This window comes from Pleurodeles waltl, chromosome 9 (assembly GCF_031143425.1).
Source record: "Pleurodeles waltl isolate 20211129_DDA chromosome 9, aPleWal1.hap1.20221129, whole genome shotgun sequence".
NCBI lineage: Eukaryota > Metazoa > Chordata > Amphibia > Caudata > Salamandridae > Pleurodeles > Pleurodeles waltl.
In genome coordinates, this window is record NC_090448.1 from 163,120,431 (window position 1) to 163,138,672 (window position 18,242).

The following is an 18,242-nucleotide window of genomic DNA, read 5'->3' on the forward strand; positions in this document are numbered from 1 at the left end:
TGCACGACTACAGAGGCACAGAGCGTGGCTCATAAGTGAACATGAGTCTTCACACAATATATGTAAGTGTATGGCAACTGGAAATTAACTTCATGCAACTGTAAATAGGTAATGTATGTTTCTCACTACTTCCAGGTGACTCTGACTACCCAAACCTTTTCTGGCTGTTGACCACTGTTACGAATCCGAGAACAGCGGCTGGAAATCGGTACAATGAGGGACATGGCCATACCAGAAGGGGTGTAGAATGCATATTTGACCCACTGAAAGCCAGGTTCAGGTGCCTCCATTTCACAGGTGGGCCCCTATGCTAAGCCCCTAAGAAGGTCTGCCAGATTGTGGTGGCATGCTGCATGCTGCACAATTTGGCCCTCAGAAACCATGCCCGATCTGCAGGAGAACGGAGGTGACTATGCACCTGTGGCAGCAGTGGACACTGAGGACAGTGAGGAGAAGGAGGGTGAGGATGTGCACAACAGGACACATATCATACAGCAGTACTTCCAATGACACTCAGGTAAGACTGGAGATCTGTCCAAGTCGCCATTTCTGTTGAGTGCTGTGTGCCAGCTGTGTTGAGCCAATAACTGCCTTATCCTTATAATTGACTGTCGCCTATGCCTTCCCTTTTTGCAGATGTTGGTGTGGTCACAACAGTGTACTGATGTGATGGCTACAGACTGCTTAACAACATTTGTTTGATGGATTCACATTTTACAGGACATTTGCACAGGATAATACAGTTCATTACGTTGCACATTTCTGTCCTATAAAGCACTATTACTCCAGTTGTGTTCAAGGGTGTTTATTGAAGTGACAATAATGAAGGGATAGTGCAATAGAGTGGGGTGATGGTTGAGGAGAACCACAGTGTAGTGGTCCAGATGGTTTGGAGCACAGGTACAATGTCCATGGGGCCATTGGATGAGGAGCAATGGCAGTCCAAAGTGAACAAGGTGACTCAATGGCACACAAGGGGAACATTCTGGATGGGCTCATTTCCTGGCGGTGGTCTTGGTCTTGGTAACAGTCTCTGGTGTCTGTCTGGGTCGCAGGGAACACTTGCAGGGTGGTTCCTCTGCTGCAGAGAGAGGGGTGCTGGTGGCCTGTGGGTCCTGTGCAGGTCCTCCTCTAGCTGCAGCAGATGTTGATGGCTGCTGAGTGGAGTGGCTAATGGTAGTGGGCAGCTGGTGTGCTCTGTTCTCCCGCATGGTGTTGGCCATGTCACCCAGCACCACTACAATGGAGGCTATATTGGCATTTAGGCCCTGCAACTGCTGCATGACCTCTTGGTGGTGTACCCCCTGCAGCCGCTGGATCTCCTGCATGATGGTGATGGCCTGGCCCATCCTGTCCTGGGATTTTTTGTAGGCCCCCAGGACATGTGTGAGTGCCGCTCTGACCCCAGTGCACAGCTGACCTCCCACTGTCCCTGGCCCCCTGTGCCTGTCGACTCGGGTCCCAGTACAGGTGGGCACACTATTGATTGATGGTCTTAGGCACAGGGGGTTGGGGACATTGGGTGGCTACTGTGGTGTCTGAGTCGGAGTGTGGGCGCTGTGGTGGACTGACTGTGGGATGTGGAAGCCGACTAACCTGTGGTCCCAAATGAGCCAGGGAGTTCATCCAGCTTGGGACATCCAGAGTTGCTGTCATCACTGGGGACATCTTCTGGTGGAGGACTGGGTTGCCGTGGCCCCCTTTCACCTCTGACATTGGCTGCAGCACCTGTGGAGATGTAAGTGATTTGTTAGGGTCATTGTCTGTCACATTTTCAGAAGTTCTACCTTTCCCTATAGGTTTGGGGTTGTCCTCCCACCTTTGGTAGTGTATGGTGTTGGATTGTGGACTTGGTAGTACTACATGCTGTCCATGCATTGCTGGTAGGTGTGCATGCAGTGCTGGGAGGGGTGTGTCTGCAGTGGGTAAGGCATGCGGGGGTACAGATGTATGTGTGGTCATTGGGGTGGTGCACTTTGTGGGATGAGGTGGGGTGTGGGGATGACGTGCCACAAATGAATTGGTGGAGGTAGGATAGTAATGGTGACTTACCCGTGTCCAGCCCTCCAATGACTCCAGTGAGGCCCTCAGGATGCAGGATTGCCATGACATGCTCCTCCCATGCTGTCAGCTGTGGGGGAAGAGATGGGGGTCCACCACCAGTCCTGACGATGGTGACCTGGTGCCTTGATGCAATGGAACGCACCTTCCTCCGTAGGTCATTGCACCTCTTTCGTATGTCAGGACAACAGCAACAATAGAGGGAAAGCATGGAATGTACAATATGTAACAGACATGAAGTATACTATATTACTTACATCTCCACAGGTGCCCCAGCCAATCTCAGCGGCGAGGAAGTGCCACAACTAACCAGTCCCCCAACAGAAGATGCCCCCAGTGATGACAGTGCCTCTGGACTTCTGGACCTGGGTGAACTCCCTGGCCCATCAGGAACCGCTGGTCAGCCAGACACCCCAGCCCATTTCTAGACCACCACAGAGCCACCCCATCAGTATCCAACACCACAGCACCCACTCAACGTCCCCACACCTCTGTCCCCAGGTCACGTCAATCAGCAGTGTGCCCACCTGTACAGGGACCCCAGCCCACACCTCACCCCCAAGACAATCATGGACCTGGGGTCAGTGGCAGTGGGCACACCATTCAGGGACATAGGCACAGGGGAACAGGGACACTGGAAGGAATGCTGTGCACCAGGGGAAGGACGGGCCTAGGGAACCAACTCTCCAGGAAGCACTCATTAACGTCCTGGGGGCTTACCAGCAATCCCAGGATAAGATGGGCCAGATCCTTACCAGCATGCAGGAGAACAAGTGGCTGCAGGAGGTACACCATCAGGAGATTAGGGAGGATTTGAAGGCCCTCAACACCACCATGGTCTCCATAGCAGGGATGCTGACAGATATGGCCATCATCATGAGGGAATGGACAGCACACCAGCAGGCCCCTACCACTAGCTAGTCTACTGACCAGCCCACCACTTCTGCTGCAGCTAGTGGGCAGGCCACCAGCACCCCTTCTCCTGCACAAGCTGAACCTCCCCACAAAAGTTCCCTGCGACCCAGACAGAAGCCAGAGTCATTGCTCCCCTTCCTATGGCCCCTTGGACACGGGACCTGCTCTACAGGCAGACTGGAACAATACCCTGGACTTTCCTCAATCATCACCCCATTCCATTGCACTTTTCTGTCAATTATTTGCACTACAATAAACACCTTTGAACACAACCTGAGTGAACCTGTTTTATGTGATGAAAATGTGGATATATGGAAACAGTCACATCCTGGGCAAATGATTTGAACACTGTGATAGCATACAGTTAATAACCTGTATCTGTCTGGAGTCATCACATCAGTACACAGTTGTCACATCACCAACATCTGAAAAATGAGAAGCAATAGGTGACAGTAAGTAGAGATGCAAAAGAAGTGAATGCCACCTTGCTACAGCCACACAGAAAACATCAATAAACAGAGGAATGGTCAGTTCCACTGTCTCACTTGTGTGTCATTGGAAGTATTGACATACAGCTGATGTTCTGTTGTCCTCATTCTCATCCTCACTGTCCTCAGGGTCCCCTGCTGCCACAGGGAAATTTCCAGTCTCCTCCTCCTGCAGATAAGGCACATGTCATCTGAGGGCCAGGTTGTGCAACATGCAGCATGCCACTACAATCTGGCAGACCTTCTCAGGTGAGTAGCACAGGGAATCACCAGTTAGATAGAGGCATCTGAACCTGCCCTTCAGGAGATAGAAGGCCCTTTCAATAATTCTCCTGGACGGCGCATGTGCATCATTAGAATGATTCTCAGCCCTTGTCCTGGCATTCCTCACAGGGTTCAGGAGCCGCAATAGGTTTGGGTAGCCAGAATCACCTGCAAGTTTTGGGGGACAAACATTAGCTTTACACAATGGTATGGGGTGAACATCAGAAGACATACACTGACATACATTGCGTGGGGAGTCAGGCTCACCAATTAGTCAGACTATGTGCCTTTGTGGTTGTGTCATCACATTTGGAATGCTGCTATTCCTCAGGATGAAGGCGTCATGCACCAACTCAGAATAATTGGCAGTGATGTGGGACATGTACTGGTCAGCCAGGCACACCATTTGAACATTGAGTGAGTGGAAACTCTTCCGATTCCTGGACACCTGTTCATTCTGGCGGGGGGGACAAACGCAACATGTGTATCTTCCATCGCCCCAATAATGTTGGGTATATGTCCCATTGCATAGAATCCTGCCTTCACAGTGGCCAAATCTTCCACCTGGGGGAAAGCAATGTAGCTGCACATGTGTTTCACCGAGCAGACAAATCCCTTGCCATCACGATTGAGAACATTAGCGGTGGCATTCCTGCTGCTAAGCCCACTGTCACTTGGAATGAACTAGTTGCCAGGAAATGGAGCACTGATAGAACCTGCACTACGGGGATCCCAGGGAGATGACGGATAGCTGATATCAGATCAAGCTCCAATTGAGCACACATCTTTGTGATTATGGCCCTGTCCAGTCTATAGGTGAGTATTATAAGCCTCTCCTCGAGTGTAGCCAAGTCCACAAGGGGTCTGTACACTGGAGCTTGTCTCGCCCTCCAATTCTTCTGCAGTGGTAGGTATCTAAGAGGCAAAAGAGTGAATAGGCTGTCACAATGTGAACAATAGAGCCACCACCTCAGTGTACATAGAGTTGTAACGTGATGGAACATTGGGAACGGCAATGTATGTGCAAAATATGGAAATGACGCAGTTCTCGAATATATGAATATTGTCCACCACCATAAAATGGGGACCGCCTGTCCTGTATGTAGGGACAGGTGGATGTGAAGTAACTCCACTGGCATTGCGCGTCATGGTGGAGGCGGTCTTGCACCGCCATGCTATTCCTCATTGGATAACCTGGGGCTCTATGGAGTACAGTGGCCAATCGGGATCACCGGCAGCGGTGACGGTATACACCCTGGTGACAGTATACACCGCCGTGGACGCGACCGCCATTTTCTGTCCATAACCTCACTCGATTCCTGACTTTCAGCAGGACAACACCTACACTGTGTGTGCTGCTGTGATCTGTGTCTGGATCCTGCCATGGCCCGTGTGACCGGGGAAAGGGCCCCTCCCTTCACTTCGGAGGAGCTGGAGCAATTGGTTGATGGGGTCCTACCCCAGTATGGCAGCTGTATGGGCCTCCAGACCAACAGGTGAGTACACCTTGGGCACAAGGCATGTGACAGGGTTGCATGGAGATGTGTGTGCAAGCATTGTGTCATTTGGAGGGGTCGTATGACTGGTGCTAGTGTACATGGTGGGCACTGGGTAATGTGTGCACCAATGAGGAGGGAAGGAGATTTGTGGGCCATATGTGTGACTGGCTGGATTTTATGTGTAATGGTGTCCTCGTGTCTGTGTTTCCTCTGCAGGTCAGTGCCCATCAGAAGAATGGATTGTGGCGTGCATAGCCAAGGAGGTGCGGACTCTGGGTCTACAGCACATGGAGTACCCACTGTAGAAAGAGGTGGGAGGACCTGAGACGCTGGGCCCGGAAGACATCAGAGGCGCACCTGAGGATGGCCTCCCAACGAGGGAGGGGTGCCCATCGGAACCTGACCCCCCTGATGGCCTTCAAACTGACGGCGGCCTACCCAGAGCTGGATGGGCACTTGAGAGCATCACAGAAGCCACAAGGGGGTGAGTACAGTGTGTGTTACAACTATGGTTGTTATGTGGCCTTGGAAACTGGTGGTGGGTGTCAGTTAGTGGGTGTCCCTTAATGCCAGGCCAGACATTGCAGCATGGTCCAGCTCAAGATTAATTAATGGGTGTATTGCATGATCTGGTAACATGCTAGGTTACATTCCATGTCAGACAGGGCTTAGGGAGTCCCAGGAGGGGTGCAGGTGGCAGTGTTTGGCTCTCATCTTGCTGTGGTACCCAGCCAATGGAATGCCGGTGAGATGCGATGGACACAATCCTGATCCCTGTGTGTGACGGTAATCTGTGGTGTTGGTGCTATAATAGACCCAGTGCTCCTTTTCTTTCTCTCCCCTTTTTTTCTTCTGTCATCCTGTCCATGTGTCCATTAGCATCATCTGGTGGTGGAGCAGAGGCACCAGTGACAGAGGGGGCTCCATCCCAAAGGACCCAGGAGGGAGAGTCCACCAATGCTGAGGGGACCAGCGGGACAAAGGTCAAGGGGAGCACAATGGCGGAGACAGGAGGTGACAACACTGACTCTAATACCTCCTCCGATGGAAGCTCCCGTGTGGTGGCGTACACCTCTGGGACCATCACAGCTACAGGTACAGCTGCCACCCACCTAACTAGCACAGCCCTCCCAGTAGCCCCTCACCGAGTTGCCTGTGCCCGCTCACCCACGAGAGTGGGCATCTCCTTGGCCCCAGGCACCTTAGGCCCTACCCCAGTGAGCCCTGCTGTCCTCAGTGAGGAGGCTATTGATCTCCTGATATCCATCTCTGTAAGGCAGTCAACTAATGGGAATGCCATTCAGGGGCTGGCATTCCAGATGGAGCAATGCAATTCATTCCTGGAGGGCATTCACGGTGTGTTGGCGGCCCAACAGAGATCGTTACAGGCTCCGGCCTCCTCTCTGATGGCAGCATTTGTCCCTGTTCTTACCGTCCCCCCTCCAACTACCACTTCCCAGTCCCAATCTCCTCAACCCCAACCATCCCATGCACACATACATTCAAGCATGCACACAAACCATCACACAAGAGTGGCACAGACAAACACAGGCAGCACACTTCAGGCCACAAGCACTCACACAAACATCAGACAGTTGCGCATAAAACAACATCCACGGCCTCCACTGTCTCCCCCTGCTCCGCCTCCTCCTCCCTCACTGTCACATCCACACTCACACCTGCCTGCACTGCATCAACAGCCACAACCACCATCACCACACCAAGCAGCACACACACCTCACTTGCAGACACCTTTACAACATCCATCCACACGTCCCCTGTGTCTCCTCCCACCCTGTCTGCCCCCCCTCATATGAGACATAAACGCACGCACACAGACACCCAACACTCATCCACCTCACATCAGCCCACTGCCCATGCACCTGCACCCATGTCCAGCAGACATACACCTCCAACAACCACTCCCTCAACCTGCACTCCCATCCCTTCTCCCTCATCCCGCCCCACCGTCCCTAAGAAGCTTCTCCTTGCCCAACTTGACCTCTTCCCTCCCCCTCCCCACCCCGACCTGCCCATAAAAGCAGGGTCACAATGACCCAGCCCAGCTCCTCAGCCAAACAGTCCACTGGGACAGTGGGGGAACCTCCTAGTTGGAGGCAAGAGAGTAAAGGATCCCACTCCACCACCCAAGAGAGGGAAGGATCCCACTCCACCACCCAAGAGAGGGAAGGATACAAATCCACCACCTATGAAAGGGAAGGATCCCACTCCACCACCCAGGAAAGGGAAGGTTCCCACTCCACCAACTAGGAGAGGCAAGAGCCCGCCCCAACAGCAGTAGCAAGGTGCCCTCACATCCAGCACCGGCAGGCAGGGTCTCCCCTCCATCAACAGAGGGCAAGGAGCCCTCACCTCAAGCTGGGACACAGCAGTCCTCACCTCCAGCAGGGGGGGATGTAGGCCACCCCAGGGACTGCTGCACAAGGAGCCCCCTCCAGAACCAGTGGGCAAGTTCCCCACCTCAGAGACTTTGACCTTGTACTCCCCATCAAAGTGAAATGGGCATGGAGCCCCCAACAGAACCAGTGGGAAAGTTCCCCACCTCAGAGACTGTGACCTTGCACTTCCCAGCAAAGTGTAATGGCCATGGAGCTCCCTCCAGAACCAGTGGGCAAGTTCCCCACTTCAGCTGAGGTGCCCCCCCCACCCCTCTTCCCCCTGGGGTGCCTGGCCATTCCCAACATGATGGCTCTGCACAGTGTAGTGCAGATTTCGTCAGACAACGAGTTGGGTCTTGGACTGTGGCCATGTGAGCCTTTTGTACTTTGGACTGGCCATTGGCCCTTTCTGAACAGTGATTCATGTACATCTTGTCACATGGACAATATGGTGGCTGTTTGCATCAAATTACACTATCAGTTCGGAATAACTGTAGTCCTTGCATTTTTATGATGTGTGTCGTGTGGGACCGGTTTTGGTATGCAGCTGGTTGTGTATCTGGTGTGTGTGTGTGAATGGTGTGTGTTGTGCGTATATGTGTCACTCTCCTTTTCCTGCCTCTCTCCCTCCCTTGTGTGCTGGGCAGCTGTACTCACTGTCGTCATCGGCGTTGGTGTTTCAGGTGGAGCATGGCGTAGAAGAGCATCGGGAAGACTTGAAGTTCTAGTTCCATGGCGGCCTTGATCGTCTCTGTATCTCTGATGGTGTCTTTTGTCTTCTGTGTTCTGTTTCCGCCAGGCTTTTGATGGCATTGGTACCGACCGGGAAATTGTGGTGGTATGCTATGTTATAATATGGTGGGTGGTACCTTGTCTTCCGCCTGGCTGTTGATGGCTACTGCCATGGTCAGTAGTGTTTACACCCTGGCGGTCATTGGCTGTCTATGGGAGGTATCGCCGCTGTGGTCATCATTTAGCTGTAATTACCGCCAGCCTGTTGGCGGTACTACCGCCACTTTATCACTCACCGCCAATGTCATAATGACCACCTTAATGTCTTTGAAGTTCACTCAAGCATCAGTGTTGATGCTGTCATGCACACATATTAATTTAATTATTTCTAATTCCAAATTCCTAGAGACCTTCCCACAGCTTGCACAGGGATTTCTTGAAGACCACTAAAGCTAAATCTAGGAAAGACAAAGATGTTCTAAGATAAAGTGAAGGGACAAGAGGATAAATAGGAATGGATCCAAGAGGAAAATATATTTTCAAAGAGGAAAATTTGTTAACGTTTATCATGCACAGAAGCAACAGACATATACAAAGTCTCTCGATCGGAATGCTAATTAGATTGGTGAGCATTTTGAATATAGGTTGAGACTACTACACATATGTTTTCCATGGAACTAAAGCATCATAATACCCACAAAAGAATAGAGGTGATAGGTTTTGTTAATTAATATGATAATAGAACTAAAGAGAGACAACACACTCACAACCTGATACACAAAGTTACTTTGATTGCACTTTGATTGATCTGATAATTCTGTCTTTAACTACTGTGCTGGCACTCTGACAAAGTAAGGAGGACTGACTTTTTATTATTAGGCTCATTTACAAGGAAATTACGCAAGGTGGTTCTGCAAGCCATCTTGCTGTGCAACGCAGCGTCATTTTGAAAGTGCAGGTATGCGTCATATTGAAAGAAATACAACACATCCCTGTACTTTCCTTTTGCGCTGGCACAAAAACTGCTGCCTAGAGTCAACATAGGTACCTTTGCACCATGGTGCAAGGGTGCCTGCATTGCAGAGATGATTGTTTATGTGCACAAAGGGACAACTTTCTGCATATAAACAATCATTAATGCCTTAAAGACAGAGAGAAATTATTGTATTTCTTCCCGTTGCACCACTTTAATGCCACCCCGGAGGTGACATAGCAATCTGATGCATTCCCAGCCTTGCAAATATGGGAATGCATCAGATCCCAGCAGATTCCATGGGTGTTGCACAGGAACACCCACAGTAACACCCATGGAATGCCCCTTTCATGCAGTGTTATTCGTGAAAGGGGGACATATTTTCAAGGCCATGAAAAGCTTTGCCTGGCCTTGTAAATATGGGCTGGCACAATGCACCACCAGAGCGTAAACAAAATTGACACACCTGTGGCTCAGTGCGCCACTAGGTCCTTGTAAATGAGGCCCTATGTTTTTAAGCACATAGAGGAATTGTGGTTGTACGGTTCATGGCTTGCTGGTTCATAGAATGTTAGAGTTGCCTCCAATACAGGTGGAACAGGGTATGTTTAGGGGAATGCATGATTTGTGGGACCTGTATTTAATATTCACCCCCATATTAGTTCTGAGGACCTGTTGAAGGTGACACCACAGGCATTCCCACCTGCCATTTCTCTATATATTAGTAAACATGTGTGTAGTTTTTAGTGGTGTGGTTAATAAAGTACTTTTAATTTCACAGCAAATAGCACTGACACGACAGCCATTTATTAAATAAATATATGCTGCTTGTTGTGTTGCTGAGTGCTTAAGTACCTAGCACACAGCACCTACCTTAGTACCCATTAGATTGCTCTGCCTTACTACCCTTAAGATCAAGTGCCAATAAGGAATGCTTGGTTCCTAGTTAATAGGACGGAGGCCCCAGGACACTTTGGACCTCATTATGACTTTTGCAGTCTGAGGGCCGCTATGTTGGTGGTGGCGGTCAGACTGCTAACAAGCTAGTGGTGAGGACCGCCAAATTATGACTTTGACGGTGATGCCAACGGAATACAGCCAAAGCACCGACAGTGCGGTCGAACCGCTGTGGACAATTGGAGCCACCAACAGTCCTATGAAGACCATGTTTCTTTGGGACTCTTTACGACGTTGCACACCACCAACATTTGTGCCGCGGTCAGACCACCACCGAAACCCAGATGGAAACAAACTGGATAAAAGGAGACAATCACCTCCAGGAAGCCATACCCATCCAAAATCACCATGGAACCACAACTAGACGTCATCCTGCTGCTCCTGCTCGCAGAAAAAAAAACATAATCACTGCCAATAAGGACGACAACAACTGTAAGTACACACTCTCACCTGTTACATTTGTGAAATGTTATAATCTATACAGTTACTTCAAATACCCTAGGGAAGGGGGTGCAAGGGATCCACCCACACGTAACAGTACAGTAACACTCACTCACATACAGCAACAAATACACCCGCACATACACAGCATTCACACACACCACATGTCAAAAACACACAGTTAGGCACAACAACACAGCACAGACCCTGCCTCACACAATCCCATACAGACATATGAACTTGGAATAACAACACCACAACCGCACAAATATAAACACATGTCAAACACACACAACCAACACTGGCAAGGGACTCGACACACATAAAACACATTGTACAACCATCTGTGATGGTACACACACAATTACAACATAATACAATCTAGCAATCGACACACACATTTCACACACACATCTTATCAGACCTATTATACCATGCACAATACATGCAGACTCAAACATTCCAAAGACACAAAGCCACATAGCACAACAACAAATATATATCAATACAAACACAACACAATACCATGACAACAATATTAATGCTACATACACATGCCCATCACACACACACACACCCTGGCCCTCATTACAACATTTCACTGCCCGCCAAGTTGTAACCGTCGTGCGGCCGCCAATGCGGCCGCACTCCCGCGGTGCCCATTATGACATCCCCGCTGGGCCTGGGATGTGGGCGGGGATGTGGGCTGCAACATGGGAGCCGGCTCCAAATGGAGCCGGTGGTGTTGCGGCCGTGCGACGGGTAGCCGTTGCAGAGCTGACTGTGAAAATCTGCATGGGGCCCTGTCATGGGGCCCCGCGACTCCCCGTACCGCCAGCCTTTTCCTGGTGGTTCAAACTGCCAGGAAAAGGCTGGCAGTAGGGGGACTCGTAATCCCCTGGGCAGCTCTGCTAGCAGCGCTGCCGTGGCGGATTACTACCGCCGGGGCCATTGTGGCGGGAAACCGCTGGCCCCGGCGGTGCGACCGCGGCACTTCCGTCACGGTCGTAATGACCCTGGAAGCACCGCCAGCCTGTTGGCGGTGCTTTCGTTATTTCAGCCCTGGCGGTCCTGTACCGCCAGGGTTGAAATTACCCCCCCATCTTTGGGGGGCATAAATGTGGCACACAACCACACAGACTGCTCAAACAATACAAGAAGCATCAAGCTGCACACACAAATTACAGCACACTACCAATGTCATCCAGGATCAACTCAAACACAGGAAAAGAAATGCAGGACAAAGATGTAACCAGTTACAACAACTACTGGCTGGGTTTAATTATATAAATATTTAGATAAAAGTTATTAAAAGAATAATATTGTCAAAGGCCATAGGCCAGTCAATTTTGCACAATATATGTGCCAAAGGCATTGAATGGTGCCCCTAATTGACTCCTGACTGCCATGTAACCTCCACAGGTAGGGCCATCAAGGGGACAGGCCGGCAGCTCAGGGACATTTGGGGTGATGGTGGGTTTCAGCTTAGGCTGGTAACAGGGTGGTTTGGGCTTAGGCTGGGGGGTTGGTTTCGGCTTAGGGGAGGGTTGGCTGTTCTTGGGAGGGGTCAACATCTTGGCAGTGGATGGGCATGGGTACTGGCCATGGGGGTAGGGGAGCCTTTGGAGGTGGAAGGGATGTCTTTGGAGAGGGAAACAGATCTTTTAGGGGTGTCACGGGGAGAACAGTAGGGAAAAGGTCAAACCCTGAGAGAAAAGCTTTCTTACAGGCTTACAGGGACAGTCATAACAAAATGGTTTGGGTGTGGAGGTAGAGGGAGTGGTAGTAAGAGGTGTTGGTGTGGATGTCTTGGGTGTGTCTTTGTGGGAGGTATGCTTGCAGGTGATGGGAGTATGTTGGGTGGGTGAGTCAGGGTGTTTATGTGTTTTGGGCTGAGGGGGGTCGAGGTGCTGAGGGATGCCATGGTAGACGGGTGGCTGTCTGTTGGGGTGGGAACTGCAGGTATGGTGGATGTGCTGCATGTACGTATGTCAGTGGTTGTGGTGTCTGCGGGTGTGGTAACTGGGGTGGATGTCTGAGGTTCTGCTGTTGTGGTGTCTGTGGGTAGGATAGGTGTGGTGGCTGTAGCCATGAATGTTGGTGTGGTGTCTACGGGTGTGTCAGGTATTGTGTCTGTGATGCTAGGGGTGGTGGGTGTCAGAGCAGGTGGTGACTGTTGCTGTGATTGCAGGTGGATATTGCTTGTGTGCATGCCAGTGGTGTGTCTTGTGGTGCTTATGTTTGTCAGCACTACCCTTGGATGTTTAGGTGGATGCATGCCTGTCTGTTTGTGTGCTTTGGCTGGGTCTGGGAAAGGGGGAATCGGATTGGGAAGAGGAAGGTGGAGGGGGAACAGTAGACAAAGGGTGGCTGGCTGCCTGTCAGTGTAGAGGCCAGAACCTGAAAAGATCTCTGTAGGCCAGCAAGTGCACGGTAAATGCCCTCCTGGCGCGAATTACTCTGTTGTATCTGAGTTGCCAGTCCCTGGATGGCATTTACGATAGTCGACTGAACCACAGAGATCGACCTCAGGAGGTCAATAGCCTCCTCACCGAGGGCAGCAGGGCTAACAGGGGCTAGGGCAGAGGTGCCTGTGGCAAAGTAGACACCCACCCTCTTGGATGGGCAGGCACTGTCAACTGGGTGAGGAACTAAAGGGAGGGCAGTGATAGAAAGAAGGGTGGCAGACATGGCAGCCATAGATGGTGCTAGGGTGGTCCCAGATGGGTCTGCCACCACCAGGGAGTGGGAACTGGAGGAGGATTCCAAGGATGACGTACAGGATCCGGTCTCCCCCACTGCACTCCCCTTGCCCTCCAGACCACTGGGTCCCTTGGTGTCATTGTTCTCGTGACTAGAGGTTCCGTGGCCAGAAGCTTCCCCACTCAACTATAGCCCATCTCCTTTGCCTGCTGATGCTGCAAAACAGAAAATGAGGTATGGTCATCACATTCTCAAAATACCAATTCTATCATACTTCACACATCAGTTACATTACATCCAGTTGACATACACCCCTAGATAGTACCAATTAGGTGCCAACAACATGTCAAAACAAGCTACAATGTATGCCCCACAATGAATACATTGTTACACACCAGCTAAGCTACCTATCTCACACCTACAATGCCATGATATCAGTAGACCTATCATATTGACCATTCCATGACAATGTGTGTCTGCCACATGATACAGGGCCTTATCCACAGCAACATAGTCAAGCATCAATTAAGCTATTTTTCAGAAATGTGACATTGATTTCGATTTCCACAATTCAAATTCACAAACTCAACACATACTCAGAAAAAAGTGTAATGTCATGTACCAGACAATGAAATATATTGGGCCAGATGTGTCAAACTTTTTTGTATTCGCAAATGGTGCGAATGGCCGACTGCGAATGCAAAAATGCCTTTTCACATGTATGAAAGGCATTCGCAGTGCGAAAATAAAGAATTGCAAAAATAGTGTTTTTTTGCGATTGAGACATAAATTAGCGCATTGCAAACAGCATATCACAAATAGCGATATGAATTACTGAATCACAATTTGTGAAACACAAATTGTGATACAGATTAGTGAATCGCAGATAGAGATCCACTAAATCGTGACGTTATTTGCTATACGCATATTGCGACACTCAAAAACCGGTTAGCAATGCGATCCATCAAAAAATCGCAATTTGCAATTTTTCGCAGAATGGCCATTTGCACATGCAATTTATCACGAACTGAAACCAGGTGGTAACCACGTGCAACCTATAAAGGGGCCCAGAATGCCTTAGCTCCTCTTCCACAATGGCTGCACTCTACGTCATGACAAGGAGAATGAGGATCTGGGCAGGTTTGAGGAGCGAGAGGAGAAGACAGGAGCGCATATTTAGAGTGTGCATCACTCTTTTTGACCAGACTGAGGAGAAAAATGTATCAGAAGCACAGGTAGCAGAACTACAACCCATGCTACAGCGCACAACACACAGGACCAACAGCATACCCACCCATGTGCAGGTATTATGCTCCCTGCACCTATTAGCCTCAGCGAGCTATCAAGGGGCATTGCAACAGCTGGAGGGGTATCACAGAGTGCCCTCTCTAGATTTGTCAATGCATTTCTCAATGTCATGCTGAGCAGAATACAACTGTACATAAGATTCCCCAACACCCCACAGGCATTACAACAAACTAAAATTATTTTTACCAGATAGCACAGTTCCCGCATGTCCTAGGTGCCATCGATGGGACACATGTAGCAATCTGTCCACCATCGGCCAGCGAGTATGTGTATCGCAACCGTAAAAACAATCATTCTATAAACATGCAGGTGATATGCAATGCCTCCTACATCATTACGGATCTCGTGGCCAGATACCCAGGGAGCACACATGACTCAGCGGGATACACACCAGACTGCTATCTGGGGAGTTTGGTGAAGGATATCTACTAGGTAATTTGATAGTTTAGAATAATGCATTGATGTAAGCGTGGCGTCAGACAGCACATGTACTCATTTTACTCTCTGTGCATTCAGAAGACAGTGCCTACGCTGTGTGCACCTCTATGCTTACGCCACACCTGAGCCCTGCAACTCCAGCAAAGAAGCGGTACAATGCTGCACATAGGGCAACCCACAATGTGTTGGAGCGCAATTTCGGGCTGCTGAAGAGCCGCTTCAGGTGCATCCATAAGAGTGGAGGATCACTACAGTACAGCCCAGAGATGACATGCAAAATTGTGGCCACATGTGCTATCTTGCACAACATAGCAACCACCAAGGGCATACCAGTGGAACTCACGGAGCCAGACTCAGATGAGGATGATGATCCCTTACCACCCCTTCAACCAGCAGACAGGACCAGGGCAGCAGACGGCAGGCAAAGACGTGCTGACATCATGCACAACCATTTTTGATGTAAGTAATGACAAATCCACTTAAATTAAATGTATTTCTGTAGTTAGCATCTTTATTACCTTGACTTCAGGTAACCACTGTGTCAATAGGACATAGCTATTCACAATGGGCAGACATGAACAATTAACAGTGTCACACTATTAGCATCATAGCATAACTGTATTGCTACATGTTTAGGTTGTCCCCTCTAGCCCTCAACCTCACTTCTTACGTCCACGCACTCCACTTGAGTGCTCAGTGCCCTCACTGGCACCGCTTGTCGCAGGCTCACATGCAGTACTGTGTCTGGCACTGCGACGCCTCAGATCAATTACTGGGACTGTCAGACTGCTGAGGCTAGAGGACTCCTCACTGTCCCAAACACCCAGTTCGCTGGTTGTGGAACTGCGTGCTGTTTGCATAGCATCCAGTACATTGGTTATTTGCACCAATCCCTCTGCAATGTCCCGACTGCAATGTGCCGTCTCCACCTGTGTGGCAACGGCACGCCGTGATATCAGGGCTGTTGAACTTGTGAGCCGATTGACCGATCCACAGAAGCTATCAAACCTTCCCAAATATTGGTGATGGTGCCTGCGCTGGCTGATGCGCTCCTGCTGTATCTCAGTGCAGAGTTCCCCAATGGCCTGTGTCAACTCCTTGGTGTTTTCAGCAGCTATTTGCTGTCCCTCAATCAGAGTCTCCAATTGCTTATGTAGTAACCCCATATTGCTATGTGAGAAACAAACTGTTTGTGCAGTGACCTCAATCATTTGCATTGCAGGCCCTGCACCTATAGCATGGAAGCTTCAAGGCCGCCAAAGATTGATGGACCCTACTCCTTCATCTGTGCACTGTCTGCCTGCATCGTGGTGCCTTCTGAGGGGAGTTGACTGTCTCTGGCGCTGGGACTGCTGTCTTCCTGTGGGACTAGCCTCTGGTGGTGGTGTGGGTTTGTGTTCTGGCATCTCATTGGAGTCCAGGTTATACTCTGGCAGTGGTGACACCCTTGCCCTGCGTCTAGTTGGAACAATACTGTAGGACTCACTGGTATTTGAGTCCGACTGTGGCTGTGTTTCTGCTTCCACCACTTTTTCAGATTCTGCAGTAGCAGGGACTGGGTCATCTGCAAGGCCAATGTGCAGCATGTCAGTTCTAAATGTACAATTAAATTGTGTCACCCTGAGTCATTTGTGGTGTTTCTCAATGTGGCTGACCACTATCTTACTATTTATGTTGTTTATTCACCTTAGGGTTGTGTACTACCACTCCCATAAGGCACAGTTGTGTTGTATGTAAGATGTGACATGGACTACTTTTCACTGTGCAGCAAGCAATTTTCTATTTCCTAAGGGGCATTTGTACATACACATGTGGGGAAATACATAACTACTGGCCTTACCTTTGCTGGTGCTGGGTGTCACTGAGGTGTCAATGTCAGTTACACCACTGACAGTTTCTGGAAGCAATGTGGACTCCACCAGGTCTTTCATAGGGGTGGACCGTGTCTGGGTGGATGGTACGCCTACTTGCCTCCATAAGCCTGCTGGCCATCCTCTATTTGTCACAGGACCGCAAGTAGTACCATTGTTTGCGTATCTCCTCCACAGAGCGCTGCACAACACCCACTGCGCATATTTTGGTATGGATCTCAGACCAGAGTCTCCGCTTCTAACTCTCAGGTACTTGAAGTGAGCATTTGCCAAATAGTCTACCATTGTTCACAACAACCTCCTCAATGAGCACCTCCAATTCTGGCTCACTGAATTTGAGCTTCCTCTTTCTGTCTTCCTTCTCCTTCCCATTTCCAGCATTGGCCATGTTGCAGTTTGGTCCTGGGTTACTCACAATGCTGACTCCCTGGTGCTGGGCTGTGTCTCTCTCCCTGCTCCTGTGGGTGTGGCACCTGGAAACAGCATGGGCTGACTCACTTCCTGGTTGTGATGTCATCAGGCTGTTTCGGTTTGCCGTTTTTGCTATTTGCGATTTTCAATTACCGAATCGCAAATATTTTTGCGATTCGGTATTTGCGTCTCGCAAATCGTGTTTGCGAATTTTAAGAAATAGCTATTAGCTATTTTCAAATATGATACATCGCTTTTTGCATTTCTTAAATTGCGATTTCATAAAAATTGCAATTTGAGAATCGCTAACTGGAATCTTGATACATCAGGCCCATTGTCAAATATGCTCTAGACAGCCTGGTGTACACAATCCATAACCACATTATGCCACATAGTTAACAACATACACAAAGGATATTTGCAAACATGCAATACCTCTAAATGCTATACTCCAATTCTTTATAGATGAAATTGTCTAAACACATGTCACATACACAAGTACCAATAGTGATGTATGAAAGGATTGTAAATACATTGTGGACCAAGGCATCTAAGTCACTGTCCTCCTGAAAACAAAGTGTATCAGTCATGTAAGGGCCTAATAAGCTCAAAGCATAAACCCCCACACAACAAGAGCTAGTATTTCTTCTGTTTCTAGTCAATGGACCACTGTAATGTGCAGGAAGGTGACATTCAGAGTTACCTAATCCTGCAATCATTCCATCAATATCCCAATGACTGACTGCATGGCAACATCACTATCCACACATCAGACATGACTA